This window comes from Mytilus californianus, unplaced genomic scaffold, assembly GCF_021869535.1.
Source record: "Mytilus californianus isolate M0D057914Y unplaced genomic scaffold, xbMytCali1.0.p SCAF_1, whole genome shotgun sequence".
NCBI lineage: Eukaryota > Metazoa > Mollusca > Bivalvia > Mytilida > Mytilidae > Mytilus > Mytilus californianus.
This window is the reverse complement of record NW_026262581.1, coordinates 7,870,390-7,898,374: the sequence shown is the minus strand read 5'-3', so window position 1 is coordinate 7,898,374 and position 27,985 is coordinate 7,870,390. Positions and strand designations below refer to the sequence as shown.

General features: G+C 31.1%; 1 protein-coding gene across 9 annotated transcripts in view; it reads right to left on the bottom strand.

Moving 5' to 3' along the window:
• The window catches only part of LOC127698563 (axotactin-like), a 128,609-nt gene extending 106,336 nt beyond the window's left edge, over positions 1-22,273 (bottom strand). For 3 of the 9 annotated variants that reach the window (XM_052202074.1, XM_052202156.1, XM_052202081.1), the window contains exons 1-3: positions 22,091-22,272; positions 17,528-17,594; positions 10,524-10,610 (exon numbers count right to left, since the gene is read on the bottom strand). The gene's annotated coding sequence lies outside the window, so the exon portion shown is untranslated. Of the gene's footprint in view, positions 1-7,258; positions 7,279-10,523; positions 10,611-16,777; positions 16,798-17,527; positions 17,595-22,090 lie in introns of those variants that run through there. The other 6 variants (XM_052202172.1, XM_052202162.1, XM_052202097.1 and 3 more) reach the window with 5 other exon arrangements.
• Positions 22,274-27,985: the final 5,712 nt, after the last annotated feature.

Here is a 27,985-nt window from a genome sequence, read left to right as displayed (position 1 = left end):
TAGTGATTATTTCTGTAATTTCAAATGGGTATTTCTTAAAAAAGCTGGCATTGGCCCTTTGGTTTTGGTCAGTTACAGAGTCAGAGGACAGCAATGACTGATCAAATATGGTACAATAATTTGTTGTATTGCAGAAAAATGATTGAAAATCAATTCTAACTTATGTTTTTTTTACATCTGCTTTGTAATTGACTGAAACTCTGAGCTATACTTTAAAGTTCTAGTCACAAGGTAATCTACAGGAATATTTGTCACCCTTCAGGACATATTATTTGGACTCCTAGCAAACAAGTCTTGCTCTTAATGGTAAATGCTTGCTGCCAATTAGTCGAGGAGCATTGGTTCTACCCAGCCATGAATTACTAGTATGCACAAGAGGCATGCTTACTACCAGCAGACGACTGAGGTGGTTTCTAAAATGGGAATTTATTATCAACCTGAACAAATCTTTTGGGAAAAGTGTAGAGTCAATTATAAAACCTGACTGGGTTGGGAGTTTGAGACTTACAACAGCATGAGTATAAGATTACATACAAATGCAATAACATACCATATCTAATTATAGACACAGAGCAATTCTAAAATTGCATTGTCACAACTTAAAAAAATTCTTTGCAAACAGGGATACTCAATACACAGCAGCATAAGTAATCATTTCTTTAGTTGTAAAACAAATTTGGTTTCATTTAATAATTTTCTATAAAAAAAAATCTAATTATTTTTCTACAATATATATGCTGGAGATAATATGAATTTCAAAATCAATGATATTTATAACAATCTATTTAATCAATATAATTAGTAGATAACCAAACAAAGCATAGATGAAACACAATGACATAAAAGTAGCCAATGAACAATAACATAGGAAGAAAAAAGAAAATAATATATACAACAATAACCTAGGAAGAAATGTCATCACAATAAGCTGTGGAGCCAGAACAGATGTTAACATATTTTGTGATGAATAATAAATTTTATCCATAAACACATTACAAATAGGAGTATCAAAACTTATGAAAGGGAGGAGCAAGTTAATGAAGAGATCAAACAGCCAAGGGCCAGCTGTCTCATTTTGGTCAGTGGGCTGATTGATTCCAATGTTTGGTCTAATTATATTTGCATGGTCATTTAATGAAGTATGCTACATTTATTGACACAAGTTAGAGATATTTTTATTTGATTTTCATTCAATGACAAATTTTCTGCACCATGGAACATAACTAATTTATAAAAGTATGCTGGAATGAATCAGAAGTTGAAAAATTAATTCTTTTTTCACTTAGATTATGTGTATCCATGACAACATTAAGACTGGAAGATTGTCACAAGAAGGTTAAAAGTCCAATTCTTTCAATTTAAATGTGAGACCAATATGGAAAAGTTCACTTTTCTTTGTGAAAATAAAAAAAGTAACCAAAAATGCCATTTTTAGAAGATGGAATGTATCAGAATGTCAATGAAACAGCAACTCAAACACATCATGTGCACATATCAAACCAAAAGAAATATGGTATGTTTGTATCACCTAACTCAAACACATCATGTGCACATATCAAACCAAAAGAAAATATGGTATGTTTGTACCACCTAACTCAAACACATCATGTGCACATATCAAACCAAAAGAAAATATGGTATGACTTTATACCACCTAACTCAAACACATCATGTGCACATATCAAACCAAAAGAAAATATGGTATATTTGTACCACCTAACTGAAGAATCTTTAACAATTCATTCAGATTAACAAAATTTGTTCTCATTTGTAACTGTAATTTATTGATGTAATTTTCAGTCTACGATATCCAACTCTTGAATGAAAGACAAAAAGTTTATATACCACAGTCAGGTACTTGTTCTGTTTATAGTTTTGACCTTACAGATCATGTGCAATTTATCTAGACTAAATACTTGTAAGTCTACATGTATTCCCTATATGCAAACAATTCTTCCCTTTTCTATCTGAAGGAAAATAACTGTTACATAATCTGTATTGAATAAACATATCATTGCTGCATTTAGGGAGATAAAGTAACTGCTAAACAAACTGAAATTACAAGCAGAAACTTAATTGGCAGATCAAAGATACCTGACAGGCGCAAAAATTAAATAACTACAGGTAGACCACCTACAAAACACTGGGACGCATTACATACTTCAATGAAAGACTTATACCCTTGGTGTTTTCTTTTGGCACATTTAACATAAACATGAACTTGATGAATCCCTGTCACCCTTTTTTAAACAATACTTCAATTTTACTAGTAACACATACACGATTTCACAATTTTAAGCTAATATAGAGATGGTCCGATGAAGAATCCTAGATCAATTTAACATACTATTTTGATTTTAAAATTTAAATAGACTACCTTGACATTACTTTTATTTCATATTTTGATGAATAAATTCTTTTTGTTAAATTATAAATTAGAATTAACTCCTACACAAAACAGTTAAAACAGGTATGTTTTATCTTTGTCATTTGAACTCTGGTGGATAGTTGTCTCATTGGCAATCATACCACATCTCTGGTGGATAGTTGTCTCATTGGCAATCATACCACATCTCTGGTGGATAGTTGTCTCATTGGCAATCATACCACATCTCTGGTGGATAGTTATCTCATTGGCAATCATACCACAACTCTGGTGGATAGTTATCTCATTGGCAATCATACCACAACTCTGGTGGATAGTTATCTCATTGGCAATCATACCACAACTCTGGTGGATAGTTGTCTCATTGGCAATCATACCACATCTCTGGTGGATAGTTGTCTCATTGGCAATCATACCACATCTCTGGTGGATAGTTGTCTCATTGGCAATCATACCACATCTCCTTCTTGTTCTTTGGCTCCTTTTTTCACTTACTCATTTTATAAACTAGCCTTTTAGGAAAATTAAAATCAGGTCAGCAAATTTATTACTATAGTTATCTTGAAAACCTTACATGACAAATCATACTTTTATTCCAGAGACAAATATATATGACTCTGATATGATCAATTCTATATTACAGCTATCATTAATGCTTAGAGATCATGTGTGCTTACAAGATTTTAAGAGAATATTCCCCAAAGAATATAATAAAATATTGAAATCTAGATTCACATTAAAAGGTAAAAATAGATTTGATTGACATTTTTAGTTTTCTGCCAACGATTCTTTACTCTTTAGAAAACATGGTATTATGAGAAGAAGAACATATACATGACTTTTGAAGTTTCCAATCATGAGTATTGTATATGTACGTGTAAATACACCCTGATATAAAAGCTTTAATAAATTCCATATTAAAACAGACCATCCAAGAATTACATTTATCTTTATTTGAAGTTTTAACATCTATATGTTCTGTTTGCAATATTTATTTCCTATTTTTTATGCCTAAGGTTTCATGTTTAGTACTAGTTTATGACTTACTTTTCATCTATTCTTCATGCTTCTACAGGGTTTTATCAATAGAAAGCAGCCATAAATGCAAAATGACAAATCTATAAATTTCTAATATTTCTTGAAAGTCATGCAGAGAAATTGTATATTAAAGGATCTAATGCTTGTTAATCTGTCATACATCAAGCAACTTGTCAATGAAGCACGGAATATGAAAAGAGAATATCACTGGAACAATGATTCATCCAAATTGTCTTTAGAAAGACAGAAGCAAGACAGCTTTAAGCTTCAATTGGTCAGCTTTCTGGAAATAATGTATTTTATTGTCCATGAGAATCATCTGAACCTTAGATCACAAATCACTCTGATATTTTCCACAAAAGAATCCATATCCCAAAGGGAGATAATTACAAGGAAATATTGACCACAAAATAAACCTGATATCATCTTTCAATAATAACATCTTAGACAAGAGTGCAAACAAAAATTTTGAATTATTCAATAATTGCTAAACATTCAAGTTTCTCAATGAGACAGCAACCCCAAAAAATATAAAAATAGACAACTAAAAGTCCAAATAGTCTCCAGTGATTGATTGGTGGCCATATATTAAGTCATACTCTAACAAACCCTTAGTCTAGACAAGTTAGATTGCTTCATATGAAGAATTTACATAAAGTCATTAGAAACAATTGATTGTCTTTTGTTAAGAAGTTTTATTTTCAACAGAATACAGAAAGATTTCCAATATACTTTTATTAACCTGAGTATGTATGAAAGATTTGCCACTGGCCATTAAACAAACAAGTATTAATTATGTTTAATGTGTTATATAGCATTACGACTTCAATCCATATCACCAATTTGTTTAGAGTAACAACAACAAAGTATATATGGTTAAAACTAGGCAAAAAATCAAATGTCTTTATATTTGGAAATGAATTATTATTCTTTGGATTCTTTATATCTTGAAGGGCATTGTTGTCTTTATATGAGTGGGGTTGACAGGCAGTATTCTCTGTTCATCTTGAAGTTACACAAAGAGTCGCAGTGGAGAGACAGCACAGCCAGGTCTTACTTCCTTCCCAAAAGAGGTCAAAATGATATCAAATTGCACTTGCTGCCAGGGGAAAGACAACTTTCTATAGATTTATTAATAACTGCATTGAAACCATAAAATAAAGAGCCTTAAACAACTGCATTTAAAGAAACCACATGCATGCAGCGACCTAATGTCAAATCATGTGTTGTAGTGGCATTTATGTGTTGCTAAATGACGTTTATTTTACTCAAATAAAACCAAAAATCCACAAACTATTTCCTTAGAACCTATCAATTATTCACCAAAAATCATTGTCTTTAAATGAGCCAGACTCTAGACATGGTATTCAAAACAGGGTTCTATTTTTGTTCTCTTGATTCAATTAATATAAGGATCACAAAGAAATCAGGCAATAATATGCCGATTACACCAATAAATCTCCATTGAGGGTCATCTTCAGTCCAAATTCATCAACATAAAGTGTCCTGACAATGTTGTATTAACCTTATATGTCCTCTTTGGGATACACATAATTAGTTAATAAAGAAAACAAAGGTCAAACAGAAAGCAAACCAATTACAGCAGCTGGTTGTCAGAAAGTTTCACTAGAATACCTTGAAATCTAATCAAACTGGTTAAATATTAAAAACAGCAGAAAACTTAAGGTGCAGCATAAACAGCCTTTGCTATTGATTAGCACAAAACATAACAATTATATCCATCAGTTATCATTAAGTAATTAAAGAATATTTAATTCATGTGTGTGCTCATATCAGTAAAAATATTGCATTTGCTTTAAATAAAAAAAGAGACAGATTATTGATGTACAATTGCTAAGTATAAAAAAGTATCAGGTTTGTTTAAAGGAAAGGAAATAGAAATTAAAGAAAATCAATGATCATGTCCACATACCCAAAGCCTTTTACAAATTGATCATAACTTCTACTGAAATTTATGACTTTTATAGTATAAAACATGTAACTTATATTGTAGAAATTTCATGAATTGGCTTCCTGATCCAGTGCCCACTTTAAGATGTTATACATTACTTGCAATTCATATCAATCACAATTAAATAAATAAAACAAAGTTTAACTAAATGATATGGCACAATAATTTCACTGCCTTTAGAAGAAAGATGGGGACTTGGATTGTAATCATCTTCCTGAACATGTATGAAATATTTGTCACTGGACATAGAGCAAACAAAAATCAATCAATGGAAGAGAATTAACCTGAAGGAAAAGTGAGCAAGTGTGATTTATAACTCAGGTTTACACAACTTCATGTATAAATCAGGAAAAGAATAAAAGACAATTGTTTTATTTCAGAATGATAGAAAGATAGATAAAGGTAATACTATTTGTGGCAACCACTTTATGTTTGGGGTGTAAGATTGGATCAAGTTCCCGTTATAAAGCTACCAAGCAATGCTGATCTAGAGGGATTATAAAGATTAAGCCTTGAAAAAAATTAGTGGTCGAAATTGTTCTTGCAATCCCCATATTGTGCAACAGTTTGTTCAAACCACCTCAATAAGTAGTTACTAAAGGAATGTAAGCATAAGTATGTGACAACATCTGAGTTCAAAAAAACTGCATATATGACTTAAGAGAACTGCAATCCTTAAAATTTATCAAGCAACAGCTTGTATTTGTGCGGTAAGGTCATCTAAGTTTGTAATGAGGTAACTTTTTTTCTCTCACAAAAACAAATTCTCATGCTGAGAACGAAAAAATAAGATTTGAAAATTAATTGAAACAGATTTTGTGCTATAAAAGTTGATAAATATTTACAACATGGAGAATATCAAAACGTTGAGAGTACAAACTTTTTACCCTTTTGTTTTAGATACAGAAGTTTCATTAATATAAACTTTTCGGGACTCATATGACTAACAGTAATAATCTGGTTAGTAGCTGATACTTTAAGTTTCTTTAAAGAATTTTGATAAGGAGGAAGGAAAAAGTTAAGTGGAAAAGACCTTTTTTAATTTTTTCATCAAGGTCTCCCTTCCAACAATGATTTTTAAGTTAGTGACCTGGAGGCTGAATTCGGGGAAATAAAATGATAATCAAATCAACTTATCTTTATTTGACAGATTAATGCTAGGGGAACTGCTCTTTAATTTTCAAATATGTGGTTTATGATACTAAATGTTTACAAACATTACTGTCATTGTTTACAGTACGTCACATGATGTATACAAATCATTAGTCGTCAATCCAGGATCAATATGCTTAGCAAATATTCTGTTAGGAACGCTTAGATAAATCTATAAGTTACAAATTTAGCAATTCTATAATGAGGGGAAGCCCCAGGCAAGGGACAAAATATCTTGTTAGACTAATTAGTCCTGATAGTTGGTGAAAGGACCAAAAATCTAGAAGAGGTTAAAAACCTAACAGCAATTTGATTTTTCTGTGAAACTTTGTTTAAATGTTATTTTGCCTGGAAACAATGCCTAATTATACATGAAGTTCATTGTTATGTCTGAAAGTCTGGTTTTTTACTTTACAGCTTACTTTCAATTGACATGAAAGAGGAATCTTCCCATGGAAATAACTAGAAATAATATTGAAACAAAGCTTTCATTGCAACCACTGATAACATTTAATAATGTGGATTCAATTTTTCATGGGTACCAATTTTTGTGGATTGAGTAATATTCAATATTCTGTAGGTACTTGATGGTTTTGACCGATACTGCATACAAACACATAGAAAATTTATATTAGTTGAGCACTTAACTTTGTGGTGTACCTAAACCCAAGATAATTAGTACCCAATGGATAATAATAAATTCACAGTACCTTGTATTTATGGCCCTTTCCTATTTACAAATAAAAAACTTAAGTTATTAAAGTTTTCTTTTACATCGAAGTTGCACAATACCATGTTTCGCCGTATTTTTCTATAAATATGTAGTAGAGAATTGATAAGAAGTAGTGGATTCGTAAACGATAATCAACGAGCGACTTTAGTCGCAAGTTAATTATCGTTTCCGAATCCACTACTTCTTATCAATTCTCTAGCTTAACCCATTTCTAGTAAAACGACTGTCTGTTTTATGTTTTGACAATGAATCAACGGAATTTCATAAAAATAATTTCGTATTTTGTCTTTTTTATTTTATAATAGCTGGAAATGATTATATCCACACGGTTCACGTCTATATTTAAGTTAACATACGTTTAATATAACTTAAATGGGTTGTTAGCTCCCCTTTTTATTACCAGATTTCATACTTGTATATTTATATTTCATTTAATGCTTTATCATTACAAAGTATTTAAATTATATAGATTTTGGTATTTATGGTTTATTCAAAAAGACATATATATACTTTACAGAATTTATTTATCTTTTTTTGAATAGTTAAAAAATTGTAATTACCAAAATTTAGAAACCTTTGAAATTTACATATATAGTATTTAGCAATCTGCTATTGTTGACAGCTGATTACGGATTGTCTACCATTTTAACCGTACTAAGTCAAATACATATATTTAGCGTAGTTGCCATAATACTACAATTGCATAATGTTCCAGTTAATGATGCTTTCCGAAATAAATAAAATAATTGCTTAAGGTCTTTTTTGAACAATTATACATGAATTTTGTTTAAACTGTTTCCCTTTCATTAAGTTTAGATTATTTTTAACGTTATTACATTTGGCATCCATCGTAAACCAGTCAATAAACTAGTATTATCTGTGGTACGCATTCTGAATCTCCAGCAGAATTGCTCTTGCTACAGATGTACAATGTATAATTATGTAAATTTTTAACTTTTACATTCAAGCTGTTCATAGCCGTGATCGTCTAGTCGTTGGTACCGAAAAACATAACTGTGCCATTAACAGTGCCAAGTTCAAACCTTGTACCCGAATTGAAATTTTTTCATTGTAATTTTTTTCTCAACAAAAATATTGCTTTAATCATAGAGGTATTATATACTTCATTTTCATTTAAAGGCGATGATTTTGTTTCTGGTTTTACAATCAAAGAAGTAGTTTTACGGTCGTAGCTTATATATCACACTTTATTCAAGTTAGAGTCCGTTCAATGTTGACGTGATGTATATTTGGACATTTATAATCAAACAAAGAAAAAAATATTGATAGTACGATATCATTATAAGACTAAAACCATAAGTAAGTATTTGCTATGATAAAAAGGAAAAGTCCTTGTACGTTAAAAGTGACAAGTGTAATGCATATGAATGTTTATTTTATCAAGGAATTGCACTAATATATACAATTCCTTGATTCTCTAATGTTTAGAACTAGTGTGTAATAGCCACAATCGTATAAAGACCCATCGGTTCATTATAACGATGTTGAAAATCGACCTATGTTCAAACCTGACATCGTGAATAAACTCTGTTTTAAGATATTTCTATACTGCTATATAACTATAATCAAGAACGTTCAAATGTAGAACATAATCTTCCTTAAAAAATAACGTCCAAAATAAAACAATTTAAATAAATTTGAAAAGAACATGAACAAATCCAGACATAGTATATATATTTTATTAGATAACAAAAGCGAATTATCTCTGAGACAGACATACAGTTTATTGACATGTATTGACAGTTGTGCGCTTTATGAGTGTTATTTAAATATTGATTTATGTCAGCACTCGTGGTATAGTGGTATCATGCATAGACTGAAGACTCTACTGATTATGAAGAAAATACGCGCGAGTTCGAACCCTTCATATGCCACTCGTTTTTGAGAGGATAAAAAATCGTAAGTTAAAAGTTTAAAGTTATAAAATAAGTTATCTTAAGTTAACGAAGTGGTCAGTGGATTCTTGAAAAATAATCTACTGTAAGAACAATAGACTGACGTCAGAGAAATGGGTTAAATACAGAAGAATTAAACTGCTTTGAATCATGTTCTAATTCATCTAAAAAATGTCTGTAGTTGAACTCATTCATTAATTTCATTAAAATTCTTAAGATGTACTTTTCATACATTGGCATAACCTTATCCCATTCACAAATAAATACACAAGTCATATCATTTTAAATAAGTTGGACTCAATATCAACAAACCAATCAAAGAGTTATCTAATCTTGATTCTATTATCTGATTAAGATACTCAAGAGATATTACAGTAAATTGTTCAGTCAATTGGAAATTGACCAATCAGAATGTTATTTCTGGGACAGCTGTTGATTACTAATACAATCATATTCCTATCCTTAGACAATTAGACATCAAATTGTTTAGTCACTACCAATTAACTAAAATATGTACTTTTTGTAAACATTTCTCACTCCAAAGAAATATTCAGATAAAAGTATGTAAGAAGAAAGTTTAACAATGGTAGATAAATCGTATGAATATGTATGTGGAGTTTGACAAATTTTTTGGAAGAGGTAGTCAAAAGAGTCCTCCAAGAACCTAAATACTCTTGCATAAAAAAGTAAATCTTCAGGAATAGGTTTGTGTAAATTTTCCATTCTTTCCCAAATTATAAAGGCAAAATACATAACTGTCTTACCATTCCACTCTACTTTAACAATGACTATTGTACTTACAAGTTCTAATTTCTTACCATGTTATTTATCACAGCTATATGTATATAATTTGAGAAATATAACCGAACATAAATCCCAAAGTTCCAGTGTTATTTCTATTCAACGCATGATCCAAGTCAAATTACAATATTAAAAATGAAAAAATATGGTAGAATTTCAACTGTATAAAATCATATAAATTCTATTAAAATTCCTTTTCAAATTTGGCAAACACATTGTTCAGTGGATATAAAAATCTTATATAACACTTAACGTATTTATGATATAAGCTGTATGCAAATTAGTACATTTGAAAAGGTAATACAAATAAATAAAAGCATACATATACAGTGACTATTCAAGTTTTGTTATAGTTATAAATGAGTGCATTTTTTTTTTCATATACATAATCTAAATTCCTTCCATCAATGATTCCAGAACAAAGTAATAATTCTTTTCTCATATATGATTTTCTTCATTTCAAAGTTTCATAAAAAATTTAAAATTAAAAGTAAATACAAATCTTGTTAAAGTAAATACACTCACCTTTGGTGATTTAATGTCCGACAAGCCTTTATGTGATCAATATTTATTTACTGTACAAAATATAAAGTCTTCACTGTACTTTGGTAGCTGTAAAAATCCAATAAAAGATTTACAAAAGTTTATCCACTGGACAGACACAAATCTATGCCAAGGTGTGTTAAAGGGCCGATATGACTACTGGTAATTACACACAGGGCAGTATTAGTTATTATAGAAATGTGATAATGATATATCTCTGAGGGTCAGAGTCTTGTGGGATAATTATGCACCAGGGACAATTCTATCACACCCCCTTTCATACAAATGTTACAGTTTAATTGAAAAAATATGTTGGTTAATAGGGAAACTGTCAGTAATATTCCTGAAAGAAATTAAGAGTTAAACAATTGAGTCCTTTAGGTTCAATGCTATTTACATATGAACACTTGAAATACTGTGCTGTTTGTAAAAATTTAATTGAAAACTACTGTGACCTCTAATGGCCAGTGTTCGTATCATAATGGATCAATCGTAGAATGTATGGATTATTCAGATTATTTTTTTGCCCGATTAAAACTTGAAGTAAGTAAGATTTGGCTGAGATATACCTCCGTAGATCTTGAAATCAAACATGTCAATATGATTATATGACCTGAACAACACTACACAATCAAAGTCATTCAAAAAGTGCTAAGTAAAGCTTGTCAAAGAAGATTATCAAAAATATCTACTCACTAATACTTAATATTAGATCATTTTAATCCAGCTTAAATCACAAGAATAAAAATATTGGTTTTTACCATCGTTTTCACTTACATATTAAAAACTATTTCTATGTTGATATATTCTAAAATAATTTGAATTTATTGAACTTATTCGTCATTTAAAGTTTATGTAAATGTAATGCTATATAACATTAAAATTAAACATTTTAAATTGCATTCTTCCTGGTTTAAACTGCTTTTCATCATATCAATAAATAATGGTAAAAACTCCTACACCTACTGGTTGGTGGATATAATATTTTGAAATGAAATGGGATGAAAACCACAACACAAGAAAACAAAGGATGTCAATCAATTATGTACCAATAAAATTCCTGGGTAATAGATTTGTATACACCTACATCTACTACTATATCCTTTTCAAGCATCACCCTCAATTTGTTCAAGTTGCATACCAAGCAGTCTTAGGTCCTTTACTTGAATAAATTCGAATGACTATTATGGGTTGTACAGTGTTGTGATTTAAAGGTGAATGGTAAAGCTGGTGTGGAGGGTTTAATTTTTTAAGAATGAGGGTTGCATCTGTTTTTAAGATTACTGTAGAAATAGGGCCTTTAGATCATAGAAATATATGGATCTGCAAATAGATACTGGTTAAAGGCTCAAACCTTTTCCACAAGTGAATCCCCAAATTAAAGCTCTAAATTTTCAAATGTTATTCCTATTATTACACAATATAGAAGAAATGTTTCCACTCAACCTTGAAAAGTTATAAAATGAAAATAAAATATTCATGAAGTATTGTGATGGATTTTTATGCATAAATGTCATTAGAAGACATGATGTCAATCGAAAGAAAACTTACATTCATTCATTCATTATTTAGTTATGTGCACACTTAAGTTCAAATAGGTATAAATCTTATCAAAACTGTGTTTCTGAGGTTAATGATGTTTTATTTTTGATCTCATTGTAAAATTAAACATGTTGATTTCTAAGATTTCTTTATTAGTGCTCACTAGAGGTGAACAATAACTGGGTAAAAGTTTGATATACATTTCCTCAAAGGTTATTGGGACTTTTCACGTCATAACTATCTACCTTTTTGGGTAGGTATTCTTAAATTTGTTAAATTTGTTCCAATTTTTCTTAACTCTGGACAATTTAAAGCTTGACACATTATATAAACATGTATCTATTTGTTGAAGACTGCATGCTGACCTCTAGATGTCTTTTGGTCATTGGGTTGCTGTCTCATTGGTGTTCTCCAAATTTCCTTTTACCAATAATAATAAAGCTTATTCAGCAATTTTTTTTTTGATTAACAAAACCGGAGAAAAGAAAAATATATATTAGCTTCCTTTTGAAAACAACCTACTCTTATAATATAACCATTTATGATGAAGTAAGTTTGGAAATAGGGAAGTATTTTTACACTTTAAAACTAACCATTGATCACCTACTAACAAGATTAATAAGTAACTTCTAAGTAATAATTTCTTTGCTTTCCATATTCAAGATTAAATGTATCATTTGAAAAGTTTTATTTTAAGTTCTTTTCAAAAGCTGTATAGTTTACCCATCACCTTTCAATGTTTCATTAAGGTCAGAAAGATCATGTCTACATGACCATGGAAGTATATATTGTCTATATTACTGGTCAATGTTTGACTTCATGTGTTAACACTGGCAATTAATTTCTTTTGTTTGGAAATATATTTATCAGGCAGATCAATGCATGTTTCCTGCAAATGTTTGTTATTTCCAAGAACCAAATTGACTGATAATATTTCACCTACCAACACTCTCCATTTTACCACAAATATCTGTTTTCTACAAACATCAGATACAGCTATAAAACTTGTATTTTGATAAAGATGGATCCCAAAATAATGAAAAACAGTTATAATTGCTGAAGGATAGCATGTCCTAAAAATATGTTTTTTTTCTATTTCATTTTCTCAAAGACATTACAGGAAGTGTCAATTATACCAGCCAAACATAAATACCCACATTTCAAGCACTGTATTGTAATTGATGCCTGATTAATGGGAGACATAGGGTAATAAATAAAGTGACAGTAATCAAACATTACCAGTAAACCAAAAGATGATATTGGGAGGTCAACTCATGGTCTAAGTTGATGGAAAAACATCCATAATCATATATTGAGCTCTAAATTGCCTCATGTCTAGACAAAAGAAAGACAAAAAATACCAAAGGAATATTCGATCTCATAAGTGGAAAACAAACTGACAATACCATGGCAAATAAATAATAAAATGCTCCGCAGGGCGCAGCTTGATACGACCGCAGAGGTCGAACCCTGAACAGTTGAGGCAAGTATGGACACAACATTCAAGCTTGATACAGCTCTGAATTTGGATTGTGATTAAATATTTGACACAGCATAGGTTTCTGACACAGAATGAATGTGGTCTAAGAACTTAAAAATTTTAAATTGGACATTCACCTATTATGGTCCAATATCCAAAATCTAAATACATGGTTAGATTCAGCATATCAAAGAACCCCAAGAATTCAATTTTTGATGAAATCAAACAAAGTTTAATTTTGGACCCTTTTGACCTCAATGTGGACAAAGTTGATAACGGGGCCCAAAAATAAAAAATCTAAATACACGGTTAGATTCAGCATATCAAAGAACCCCATATATTCAATTTTTTTTGAAATCAAACAAAGTTTAATTTTGGACCCCGATTTGGACCAACTTGAAAACTGGGCCCATAATCAAAAATCTAAATACATGTTTAGATTCAGCATATCAAAGAACCCTAAAAATTCAATTTTTGTTAAAATCAAACTAAGTTTAATTTTGGACCCTTTGGACCTTAATGTAGACCAATTTGAAAACGGAACCAAAAATTAAGAATCTAAATTCACGGTTAGATTCGGCATATCAAAGAACCCCAATAATTCAATTTTTGATGAAATCAAACAAAGTTAAATTTTGGACCCTTTGGACCTCAATGTGGACCAATTTACAAATGGGGCCCAAATTCCAAAAACTTAATACACGGTTAGATTCAGCATATTAAAGAACCCCAAGAATTCAAGAATAAAACCCCATTGAAATTGATCAAGAAATAAGCAATTTATACGAAGTATCTTCTTTTGCACAATACTGTGCAATTGAAAATTTCTTGCTATTGCGCAATACTGTACAATTGACAATTTCTTGCTATTGCGCAATATTGTGCTATTGGATATTTCTTGCTATTGCGCAATACTGTGCAATTGAAGATTTCTTGCTATTGCGCAATACTGTGCAATTGAAGATTTCTTGCTATTGTGCAATACTGTGCAATTGAAAATTTCTTGCTATTGCACAATACTTATTATATAATAATTTACACATCCTGTTTGGTGTGTATCTCCTACCATATCATTATTATTTGCTTTTAAATATTAATCAGAAATAACCAACTTAAAATGGAAAATTTTAAAAGATAAAAAAAAAGGAAAAAAAAAAAAAAAGAAGAAAAACAAAAAATCCCCCCTCCCAAATTTTTTGAACCCCCTTATGATTCATCACCCCCAAACTCAATACCAACCTTCCCTTTGTGGTATGGTACCTTCCAGTACAATTTCAGAGAGATCCATACACTTGAACACAAGTTATTGTCTGGAAACTAGAAAAATGCTTATTTTTGGCCCCTTTTTGGCCCCCAATTCCTAAACGTTTCGGGCAATTACCCCCAAACTCAATTCCAGCTTTCCCTTTGTGATATGGAACCTTGTAGTACAATTTCAGAAATATCCAAACACTTACACACAAGTTATTGTCATGAAACTAGAAAAATGCTTGATTTTTGCCCCTTTTTTGGCCCCTAATTCCTAAAATTTAGAGGCAATTACCCCCAAAATCAATTACAGCCTTCCCTTTGTGATATGGAACCTTGTGGTACAATGTCAGAGAGATCCATACACTTACACACAAGTTATTGTCTGGAAGTTACAAAAATGCTTATTTTTGGCCCCTTTTTGGCCCCTAATTCCTTAACTGTTGGTACCATAACCCCCAAAATCAATCCCAACCTTCCTTTCGTGGTATTGAACCTTATGGTAAAATTTCATGGAGATCCATTCACTTAAACTAAAGTTAGAGTGCGAAAACCAATGTGTCTTCGGACGACGCCAGACGACGACAACGACGACGCCAACGTCATACCAATATACGACCAAAAAATTTTTAATTTTTGCGGTCATATAAAAAACGACCAAAAGACAAACAGTACTTAAAACACAACATAGAAAACTAAAGACTTAGTAAGCAACATGAACCCCACCAAACACGGGGGGTGATCTCAGGTGCTACGGAAGGATAAGCAAATCCTGCTCCATATGTGGTACCCATAGACAAGTTATGAATGAATTGAATATTGATTTTCTGATTAGGGGAGGGTTGGGTGGCCGCAAATATGTTTAACCCCACCACATTCTGAATGTGCCTGTCCGAGTTCAGGAGGATATAATTCAGTGGTTGTCATTTGTTGCTATATATCATTTCTATTTTGTTGTTGTTGTTGTTTTTTACATTAATCAGGCCGTTAGCTTTCTTGTTTGAATTATTTTACATCTTGTTATGTTGGGGCCTTTTATAGATTACTATATGGTATGGGTTTTGCTCATTGTTTAAGGCTGTACGGTGAGTCACCTATAGTTTCTAACATATATATACCAGTACATCATACTGTCTCTGGTAGATAGTTGTCTCATTGGCAATCATACAGCATCTTCTTATTTTATATGAATAGAGATTATTGGTAACTGCCTGGGTGGTCTTTCTGTAGTGTGCTTGTCTCAGATGTAAAAGTCTGGGACTATGATCCCTGGTGGAGATGCTGCAAACTTTCATTTTTAAGCCTTATGTTTGACCAAGTTAGGGATGGCAATAATGCCTTCCTGCACTGGAGATGACAGGCATCCATGAGACCGCAAAGGCATTTACCATGTGGGTTAGAATTCTACATTTACTCTTATAGAAACTATTTCAAGAATCAATCAAATCCATAAAAGTTTTCATGACTTTAATACTACAATTTAAACCATGTTACAACATAACAAGAATGTATCCATAGTACACAGATGCCCCACTTGCACTATCATTTACTGTTCAGTGGACCGTAAAATTGGGGTCAAAACTCTAATTTGGCATTGAAATTAGAAAGATCATATCATAGGGAACATGTGTATTAAGTTTCAAGTTGATTGGACTTCAACTTCATCAAAAACTACCTTGACCAAAAACTTTAACCTGAAGTGGGACAGACAGACAAACGGATGGACAGACGAAGGAACGGACGCACAGACTGAAAAACATAATGCCCCTCTACTATCGTAGGTGGGGCATAATAATCTTTGATATCGACCCTGGATGATCTGAAATATTACTGTCAGGACAGAACTGGAATCATTTAATATATTAATTTAATGAATTTTTTCACTTGACACTATAAATTTTCTCAGTTGGTAATTTTAAAATAATTATTTAATCCATTAAATAAAATTTCATACTGAATAGCTTACCAGAAATAGCAGCTAGTCCTTAGATAACCTCTATGTATGAAATCATTATAAGTTAAATATAGTCTGGATTGTGAAACGTATAATCAATATTTTGTGAGGTCTGGTGATGTAAAAGTTAATTTTTATGGCACATTTTTCTATAGTACAAATCTAGACAATACATCAAATTAAAAGGGTATCTGGGAGGGCTATTAATTAATTGCTATTACTTGAGGATGTTACTAGACACTGACTTGACGTATCACTTTATTAAAGTCTTATTGAGTAGCTCAAGCAAAAAGTCACAGGTCTGTTAAATTTGAGCTCAAATTTTAAACAGCCAACAACTCGGACTGAAACTTCGTTATATTTTACACCATTGAGTTTTGTTGGTAAAAAAATGCATCACAATAATCTAAAGATAAGAAAATTTGATACAATCATAAGTTTCAGCATGCTCATAACCTTATTAGGTTGGTGAATCTGAGTTTAGTGTAATTTTTCAGACACTGATAAATATGGATCATTTTCAAGATGTAGTTAAACAGGAGGAACATATATTCAATTTAATGGATGCATTCTTTTTTCATTTCCTGAATGTACCACTTTTCTATACATGCATGTTAATTATATACATGTATTTCTGTCCTACGTGCATATTAATTATATACATGTATTTTTGTCCTTATGTAACCCCAAATTAACCTTGTCCCAACAGACAACATAATACTTCTAATCAATAGCTCTCAATTAATTATCATATGTTCTTACCTGGTGTCTACCTGTGTTTATTTATCAACAGTGCATCCAGTTCCATCAATTGTTCAACTATACAAATCTGCAATAGACAATATTTTATTCATCACATTATCAACTACCTTAGAGTCTGTGGTATTTGACTGTGAGAGAGTGAATGTTTTCTAACATTGACTAGCAGTAAGGTTAACCTTATAATGAAGATAAAACATAAATAATTGATTAGTTATTTATTAGAGGTACTGTATGCAGTCAAGTTGTCAATAATCGTTCGGAATTAAAATTACTTAAATAAATTTACAGGTAATCTCTTTTCTGTTGAAAAAAAACCAACATAGGGCAGAGTCGTAAATATCTAAGAATGGATAAAAATACAGGTGGGGTATTCATCAGTGACACAATTAACCTTTCATTTAAAATTTTATTAAAATTTTTTCCGAATATCTCAGAATTCTCGAAAAGTGGTGATCGGAAGGTCCTGACCACCAAAATTTTACAAAGGACCAACACAAATTTGGTATTTTGCAATAGAAATAATAGTGAGGATCACCAGGGAGATTGAGATTATGAGAACTGAATATCAAAAATAATCTATAATGTATAATGGGACCAGAATGGACTAAAAGTACATAATAAATTCTTTGAAAATCTGTGTATGTCAGTGTCATTAATTTCAATACCAGTGAACCAAACAGAATGGCTGGAACAATTGTAAGTATTCTGGACAAATCACTAAGATTTACATCTGTGACAGTAAAGTATGCCAAGTATATACTATTCCCACCTGGTAAGAATACAGAAATTGGTAGTAAACGATCAAGGCGACATAAAACATATATTATACTTGTTAGCTATACATTCCTTAGTTACTAACATAGCTTATTATGTTTAGTTGGGGGTACTACATCAACCTGTTTATCTGGCAAGGTACCAAGTCTTATTAAACTCTCACATGCTATTATTGGTAGCAAATTGACATAAAAATATGCTATGAGTAACATAGTTTTCTGTATTCAATTTCTTCATGCAGTCAATAAATTACAAATATAAGCAAGAAAAGTACAAACGAGAGGACACAACTCTAATCAAAACCTGTCTACGATCATAAAACACTTAAAGAAGTTTACATTTTAGCATGATTAGCATTGAAAAACTAAATCGACATCTAGAAAACATATCAAATTTATACTCCAGTATTTGTGGTCCAAATATTACAAGTTACAACGGCTTTTTTAGATGTTACTTGTTGCAAATAATATACCAATGTACTGTCTAAAGTTATTTGAACCTTGTGTCATTTATTGTTGCTTGTACATCATACTTTCAGAGGAGTTGGATGTTGTGGTTGATGTGGTACGTTGTACTGTCAGAGTACTCTCTAATATTTCTGGATTTTTTTGGTGTTGTATGTTGTACTGAGTAATGTTTAATATTTCTGGCATTTTTTGTTATCCTTTTTATCTATCTGTTTTCAAAAATTGAATCAGCAAATTAAAAAATCCACGGTCAGTTTTGGCACAATTTTATGTGATAAAAATCATGTATATCCAGCTACCTTTTTGCAGTTATACATAAGAAAATACAGTACTGAAAGATGACATTGACTAACTTGTACACTGTTTAAGACTACAGAAAAGATTTTTTTGCTTTTCACTTGTAGAAGTTTGCACCCCTCCCAATAACTTTTCAGTCCAATCCTATGCCTCTGTTGCACTTGGGTTGCTGTCTGGACTGTATTTTCTCACAGTGGTTATAGATATTTGTTCAAGCTTATACAAAGACAATATTCTACAGTTTTATGTATTGACAACCAAATTGCTGTTTAAGTAGTAGAATCCCATTTGTCTTTCTTTCATCAGTTAAGTAGGAATATAATTACTGACAATATATCTGAAGATTTATGTCAGGTGACATACTACTTAATAATAGGGATAGACAGGTAAATGATAGCGAGCATGCTTAGTTAATGTAATCTATTACTGAAAGATGACACTTGTTATTAAAAAATTATCATGCTTTAGTTTAAATATATCACTTATAACATAGATTACTCTCTTCCAAAATTATATTACATAAATCTCTGATTCAATGTGACAGTTCCAACAAAATCCATGAAAAATTAATCTATAGTGCTGAATGTAGAAAAGTAGATATATTCTCACTACTTATTTTTTTTAATGGTAAAAACAAGTTCTACCAAGTTACTTTTCTCATAAATTTTGAAAACAGAGTTATTGCATTGAAACAATTTACCCACAGATAGAATCTACTTATCCAATATATTAGTGCTCGAAAATAATCTACTAACACTATATCAACACTATCGTAATAATAATAAACTATTTTCCAAATAAAATATCGCAGTACATTCAAAGGCAGTACCTGTGAGTTTTTCTAGCATTAATTACCTCTACTAAGAATATACTATCATTTTTAGTACAAACATTTTAAGTAACCACCAATGACGATATAAACACAGTATGGAATCGTTAAAGCTCATTTACCATGCCTTCATTAACCAGAATTACACTTAAGTGGTGCTGATGATGTAATACAGAGGAATTTTCATCACTTTTCATATTTTCTACGCTTAACATGTTTATTTATTATGCATCGAAAATATCGTCAAGTTACAGCTAAATATCAAACCTTAGTAAATGCTGCGTTTTGACGTAATTAGGCAGAAACAATTACCATACTTAATCCCTTGTCTAAAACCGAATCTCCTAAATATATTAGTGGTATTAAAGTACTGTGAGTAGTACTTACATATTAAAGCTCCACTTTACAGAGGATTAAAAGGGTGGGTTATTTCTTGCCTCCACAACCCTAAATCTGCCAAAACATGGGTTATATATGATGCAATGAAATCAAAAAAGTTTACATTATTAAAGAACAATAGACCTTTCATGCATCATTGATTGATTGATTTGTATTTAACACCACTTTCAGCACTATTGAGCTATTTTATAGCGGTCAGTTTTAATTGGTGGAGTGTCCAGAGAAAACAAACGACCTTTGGTAGGATAAATGACAATCCTTGTCAATTAAGATTGGAGCCCAGTGAACCTGCCACATGCAGGATTCCAACTCACAACCTCCGTGTTGACAGGCCAGTGATACAGTAGGTCCCCCTTCATGCATCATTAATGCCATGTTTAAAATAGACCAAGTAGTTTCAGAGAAGATGATATTAATAACATTTACTTGTAGGAGGTCTGCAAATCATCAATCCCCTGAAGTAGCGAAACATCCCTGTAGTTTCAATTGAAAAGATTCGTTGAGAATTTATTAATCATAATTAAAGACTGCATTTGGCAGACATGCCTTTTATCTACATAGAACCAAATGATGTCCTTCCATATAGTTTGGTTACAATTGGACATTTAGACTCGGAGAACAAGAGAGGTAAATAAGATATCCACTAGATTTCAGTGAAAACTAAATGCCACTGAATCTGCCACTGTTTGCCACCCGACCTAGTTTAAAAGAGGATCATCTGTTGAGGGTTTCCTATCATCAATCTCCTCGAGTTTCAAAACATTTAACCTTATGACAATAGCTTATATGATTATACAGGCCAGGTGAGCCAAAAAAAGTCAACGAAAAGTAGCAATTACATTACCAGACTTCCTAAACATACATTTGCTAGACTGATGGACAGCACTTACTTTACTTATAAATATTTGCAAACAAATCAGTTTTTATTGAGTTGTTATCAAAGGTTAGAACAGTACAAGTCAATGCAATATTCATTATTGGTTGGTCTTACATAACAATACTAATACAATGCCAATCATATATTTTTTGTATTATTATACAATGTACTTTGTATTGAGCCTTTACCGATTATTATAATTGCTTTTGTGCTAATAAATATTGTCTATTGTCTTTATTGTCTTATACTTACACATAAATAATGATAGGAAAAATCAAGTAAAGTTAAAAGGAATTTCCCTGTCATATGAATTTAATCTCCCAAAGTAACTGGTAATTGGAATTATGAAGTTCTGTCAAGAATACTGGCACTACACAAATAGTAATATTCTTATGATAGTCTTAAATAAAATAAATTGGTTCTTTTTTTAAATTGTTTGTTTTTCTCACAAAGCATCAGCAATGTTTAAGATGGGTCAGACAAATTCTTTAAACAAAAAATAAGATCCCAAACTTTGGTGAAAATCTTTTTATCAAGCTATTATGTGATGGAACATATTTTATCAAATATTCTTTCATTCCTATTTTAATTCAGGCTGCTCAGAAAACATTTCTTTTCCCAGACCCTCTATGAAAAAAAATGTTTGTTTGCTTACATTTGATTTATGTAGTACTTGAAAGTTCTCTGTTTTATGGCAAAATTAACATTAAAGAATTATGTATACTGTTAAAAGTCATGTATATTTATCAACAAATTCATATTTCTCATAATAAAATAATTATTTTAGTTATTTGTTGTCAATATATATACTAGCAGGAAGAACTGTCAATAAGTCAAACTGTCAAAAATGGTCATCCTTCATTTTCTTTTGATGGATGACATTTTTGATAAAATATTTAATAACTGATATAACTTCTTACCTGTAAGTTGAAAAGGTAAGGTCAGGTACTGAATTGATCACTTAATCCCTCAGCAAAAATTGTAATCCTGCAAAATATCAATCATAATTTCTTCATTCATGAAATACTTCACTATTTACAAGTACTTTAACGATATTTATGTTTTTAAATCCAGTTGAGACAAATTCTTATGACAGCTGTTTCTATTGGCCCATGTAATAGGTTAATATACAATTTGTGCACATTAAACAGAGATAGGTGATAGTAAATGATCTTACATTGAGATGTTTTATGTCTTGTATTCTGTAAGTGTTACCTGTTCAATATCAGCAAAAATTAATCAACCTGTGGAGATCAGTGCTGTGATCCTTGAAAAAGAAATTGTTTTCTTTGAAATCAGGGCAATTTATTCATTTTTTCTATAAATAGCCAATAAATTATGCAACAGATTGGTGATATAGCTATGTAGTAAGAATCATGCCAAACAAAGAAAAAATCAAGCACCACAAATGCTTTTCAAAAATACCTGAAAAACAGGCAGGTGCTTTTTGGCTTCTTTTTTCTACTTCTTTGTTTAATCTATTTGTTCTCCTTCTTTGTCTAATCTATTTGTTCTCCTCTTAACTCATCTGGAGAACACTTTGAGTATATTCAAATCTAAGTTAAACAGCTGCAGTTTCAAATAGTGCATTTTACCAAACAAATTCAAACAAGAAAAATTCCATTCACCCAAAATAATTTATTTTCCAATCATTTAATTTTTCTTAAATGATTTCTTATCTGCTTTTTTGTAATTGCATAAATTATTCAGTATTAAATATCTTAGGCTTTAGGCTTGATCTATTTATCAATTGTATTTCAAAAAGAAGAAAAAACAATTTAATATCATTTTGATATAATACAACATCTGGTTTAATACATCACACAGCAGATATGTCAAATTAATTTTGAAATGTTTTCCATAATCATGGTAATTTTAAAGATTCAATTATCTTTAATAATGTGTTTTAGGAATGTGCTATTAATCATTGTTAAAAAGTGACAATTAATATAAATATTATTTTCAATTGGTATTTTATCTGTGAAAATTTTCTATTTATTAAATCTAGCAAGGTGGAAACTGTTTATGTAATTAAACAGTATATAAAGGAAAAATTCATGTAATATGAAATGTGTTTTCCTAAATATAAAACGTGGTGAACTTTAAAATTTATTATAAAAAGTTCTTCTGGTCTTCATTGTTATTAGCGAGGCTAAATTTCAAAAAAATCCATGAGTATCTTATATTTTTCACCTCAATTCAGTGTTTCAGACACTTTTTTCTCAAGGACAATTAGTAATTACCCCGGTACCAACAAAATATACCAACCCTTCATTGAGAAATCCATTCAAGCTGATAAACACAGCTTCAGACAGTCCATCTTACTCCTTTGGCTATATGGTATCTTGATCAGTATGCACAATTCTTTCCTGGTTATGCAGTAATTTTAACAGTTTCTTCAATTCCTTTACCCTTAGTGTAAACTTGGATATGTATGATGGCTAGTTTTAAAGCAGATAATTTCACAAAAGTGGTTTGATATTCTAGGTACCACATTAGATAGAACATTCAGCAATTTAGGCCTTTGTGATTCGGCTTCTCAAAAGTTATTTAATAATTTTCACCAAATATGATGTTTTTTGATAATTAAATTCATAGAAAATAATTGAGGACTTCATAGTTTTTTCCTTAAAACAGCACAAATGGTCAAGATCAGGTCAATTCTTTCAAATAGAATATGTCCAAAATCATAGATGAGAGATTTTTTGTTTATAAACAATAACTGTGTTCCTCACTTTGTGGCCCATTAGTGAAACTGAACCATCTGCATATGACTATTGCTTACTGTCACCTCTTTACACTTCAAGATTAAGAACAGCAATACAGCTATTTCCTTGGTGCCATTGTATTAGCAAGATACAGTACCTATTTCAACATCTATGTAATATCCCTTCGTATTATAAATCACTTACTTTAAAGACGTTTTTTGTAAATGTAGCAAAAGGGATTGGGAACCAGTTATAACAACAATTAGTGACATCCTCTCCTCTAAATCAATAGTTAAATGACAATATGTTCATTTAGATTCCTGTTAAATTCATTTAAATACAAGGATACTTTTTTGTGTTTAGCCCTTTTCAGCTGATTTCACTGCAATAAATATTCAGGATTTTCTTCCTCTGCTCCTGTATTCATGATTCGAGTTCAACAAATTTAAAATTTTTCATATACCCATTATTTTTTCACTTGGAAAATAAATTTCTCACAAATACAACTTGGTTTACATATTTGAAGAAATACATATAACAAAATTTGAAAACTGCTACTCCTGGGAAATGTTGACAGAAGCATCATCATTGTTCACAAAAATAGATTTAAACTTATCTCTATGACAATCTTAAACTTAGAGGTAAAATAACATACTGGTACAATTTGTGCGAGAAGAGGAAGACAATATGCTCCTTGTACACACACAGATTGGATCATATCAATCAGATCCAAGCTTTATACAAATGATCAAAACTTTGTCTAATGAGCTTCAAACAAGAGATCAATTGTGAAAAAATGCCTAAAATAGTCTCAGAATAATTTTGGTTAAAATGGTTAACTAGCAGCTTTGTACTGTATAATAGTAATAAAGAGGTGAAAGCTCATTGAATAAATTGCTTCGCCGAGAGCAGCTGGATAGAGCAGAGGTCCAACCCTGAACAGTTGGGGCAAAAATGTACACAATATCCACGCTTGATACAGGTCTGAATTTGGATTGTTATTAAATATTTGACACATAATAGGTTTCTGACACAGAATAACTGAAGTCAAAGAACTTAGACTTGGTTATATGATTTGAATTTATATTCAATTTGTTGCTTTTGTGCAATACACTTTGCTGTTGCGAATTGACCCCCCCTCCCCGCCCACCAAAAAAAATTTACCCCCTTTATTTTTGCTTTTGTGCAATACACTATGCTGTTGCATATTGACCCCCCCCCCCCCCCACTTTTTTTTAATTTCTGAAATCTGAAATGAGAAAAAATTGACCCCCCACAATTATTTTTTACCCCCCTGCCCCTTTTCCCCCAAAAAAATTCTTTCCCTCAAGATATGGTCATAATCTCAATTCATATTTCCAATGGAGTTTGCAACCAAAATTACCCATTTAAGTACGCCATAAAAGTCTTAAAATAGAAAATGACATACATAATCATGGCTAAAATTAATATTCCTTAATAGTAACTTCTAAAAATAAATTGACAGCTAATCATCTCAAGACAATACAACATTTCTTTATACATAATTTAAAGCAGTGTAAGGGAGGTAATCAAAATGTTGTGTTTGGATTACCTCCCTTACACAGCTTTTAAATTGTCTTAAGTAATTGTCCATTTAACAGGAAACCATTGTTTTTCCCTCTTTTTTGCCCCTAATTCCTAAACGGTTTGAGCCATAACCCCCAAAAGCAAATCCGAACCATCCCTTTGTGGTATGGAAACTTGTGGTATAATTTCAGAGAGATCCATACACCGTTCCACAAGTTATTGTCTGGAAACTAAAAAAATGCTTATTTGGGCCCCTAATTCCTAAACTGTTAGGACCATAACCCCCAAAATCAATCCCAACCTTCCTTTTGTGGTTATAAACCTTGTGTTAAAATTTCAAAGATTTCTATTTAATTATACTAAAGTTATTGTCCGGAAACCAACTGTCTTTGGACGACGCTGACGACGACGTGATACCAAGATACGACCGCAAAATTTTTTGCGGTCGTATAAAAAAATTACCATGAGCTTTATAGAAATAAACCAACCTGTTAGGCAAAGTTGACCTTTTTTGCAAGATTTCATTGACCATTACAATGTACATAGTCATCAATTATTATATCGACAATATTACAAAACCTTCAATTGTAGCAATATCAATATGAAGGGCTGCTGACTTGGAACTTGCAGATGGTTGTGTGGTTTTGATATTGAAGACCTCACTGTAATTTTGAGACGAAGAACAAGCCTGAAGGTGATAATATTGTTAGAATAAACCACTTGTAAGAAAATTGACAAATACATGCATGGTTTTGCATACATTTTTAGTAATATAAAAAAAAAGTCACAATTTATTCTAAAGAAAACTTTCTCTTTAATTTTTATCTAAGTTCTATATTTTTAAATGGGTAAAGGGAAGAGTTAATTTTAATCTTGTCCATTAAAGTTACTTGTATCATTTACAGGTAGAATGCTTATAAATTGTTAATGTACCAATTGACATAAACAAAAAAAGTTTTTCCATCTGATAAGTCTGTGCATTTTTTTTCACTCTACTTTAAAGGATGAACTCACCTGCCAGCATCGCAGGCAATCTTAAGAAAAAACAGTGTTGTGTTTCGTATTTTGTTTACATCACTCAAGTAACACTTATTTACATTACTTTTAATACAATGTAAATAATTTGGTGTACATTTCTTTTTAATGAATTTTAAAAATTAGTATATAAAGGGAGATAACACAGTAATCTCACTCTCTACTTTTCTTATGCATTGGAATTATGAAATACGATAAGCAATAATAAATGCATAAATGTTTGTTGTCCTATATACTCAAAGTTAATTTAAAGTAAAGATCAATTTTTAACATAGCTACAAATTACATTAATCTCTTTAGTTGGTTTTAAAATTTGACGTTGGGTTGCTGTTTTACTAACATATACCCACATCTCATTCGTTTCAAATATATAACAAGAATACTGTGCATTTTATGTATAAGTAATGAGTCTTCTTTATTTTCAAATACAAATATTGTTAAACCTTTATAAAACAATCATTCCGTAAGAGCTATTATGCATAACTTTTAAAATGACCTTCATTTAAATCAATTTTAAGTTTTGTTCCTGACTAGAAACGAAATTTACAAACATGACACATGTACTATAGAAAGTTACAAACAAATGCAGACTAAAGTTGTTGGCTTTGGTTTGATTCAAGGAGTTGACCCAGTTTTAGCACTATATGTATTGTGAGCAAAGCTCACAAAATGAAACCCCCCCCCCCCCCCCCTTGCAAAGTCCATGACTATTTACGGAGAACCCCAAAAATAATTTTGACCAAAAAACAAAAGGTGCACAAAAGCATTATAGAGTAAAGACTGTGAGAAAGTTTCATTAAATTATGATTAGAGGTTTAGGGGGAGAATCGAATACAAATGTGCACTATTGTGTGTAGATGTGACACAGGTAAGGTGAGGTAGTGTGCACATGCTTTGCTGAAGGGAACCACAAAAATTATATGGACCAAAAAACAAAATAGAAGGTGCACAATAGCATTACATGGTTAAGATTGTGAGAAAGTTTCAATAAATTGTAAATAGGTGTTTAGGAGATGTTGAGGATACAAAATAGGTACCCCCTAAAATAAAGCAATTGCAAAGTCCATGCTACGGTAAGGTTAACCCCAAATATAATTCTGATCAACATAAGAAAATAGGTGGTGTACAATAGCATTTTATTCTTTTGATTGTGAGATAGCTTCAGCAAATTGTAATAAGGGGTTTAGGAAAAGTTGTGGATACGAAATGGGTATCCCCTAAATAAAGCATTGGTATTATATGGTAAAGATTCTGAGATAGTTTCATTAAGTTATGTTTATGGGTTTAGGAGAAGCAGATATAAATGTGTACTCTAGTATGCAGATATGACGAAGTCTATGTCATCCCAAAAGTAACCCCAAAAATCATTCAGATAAAGAAATGAAATAGGTGCAAAACTACATCATGGGACTATATAGTAAAGGTTCTGTAAAATATTCTCAAAGTGCGGTCACATTGTTCAGGAGCAGTTCATATACAATCTAGGGCCTAGGCAGACTACTATGACAACAGTTCAGCAGTAGA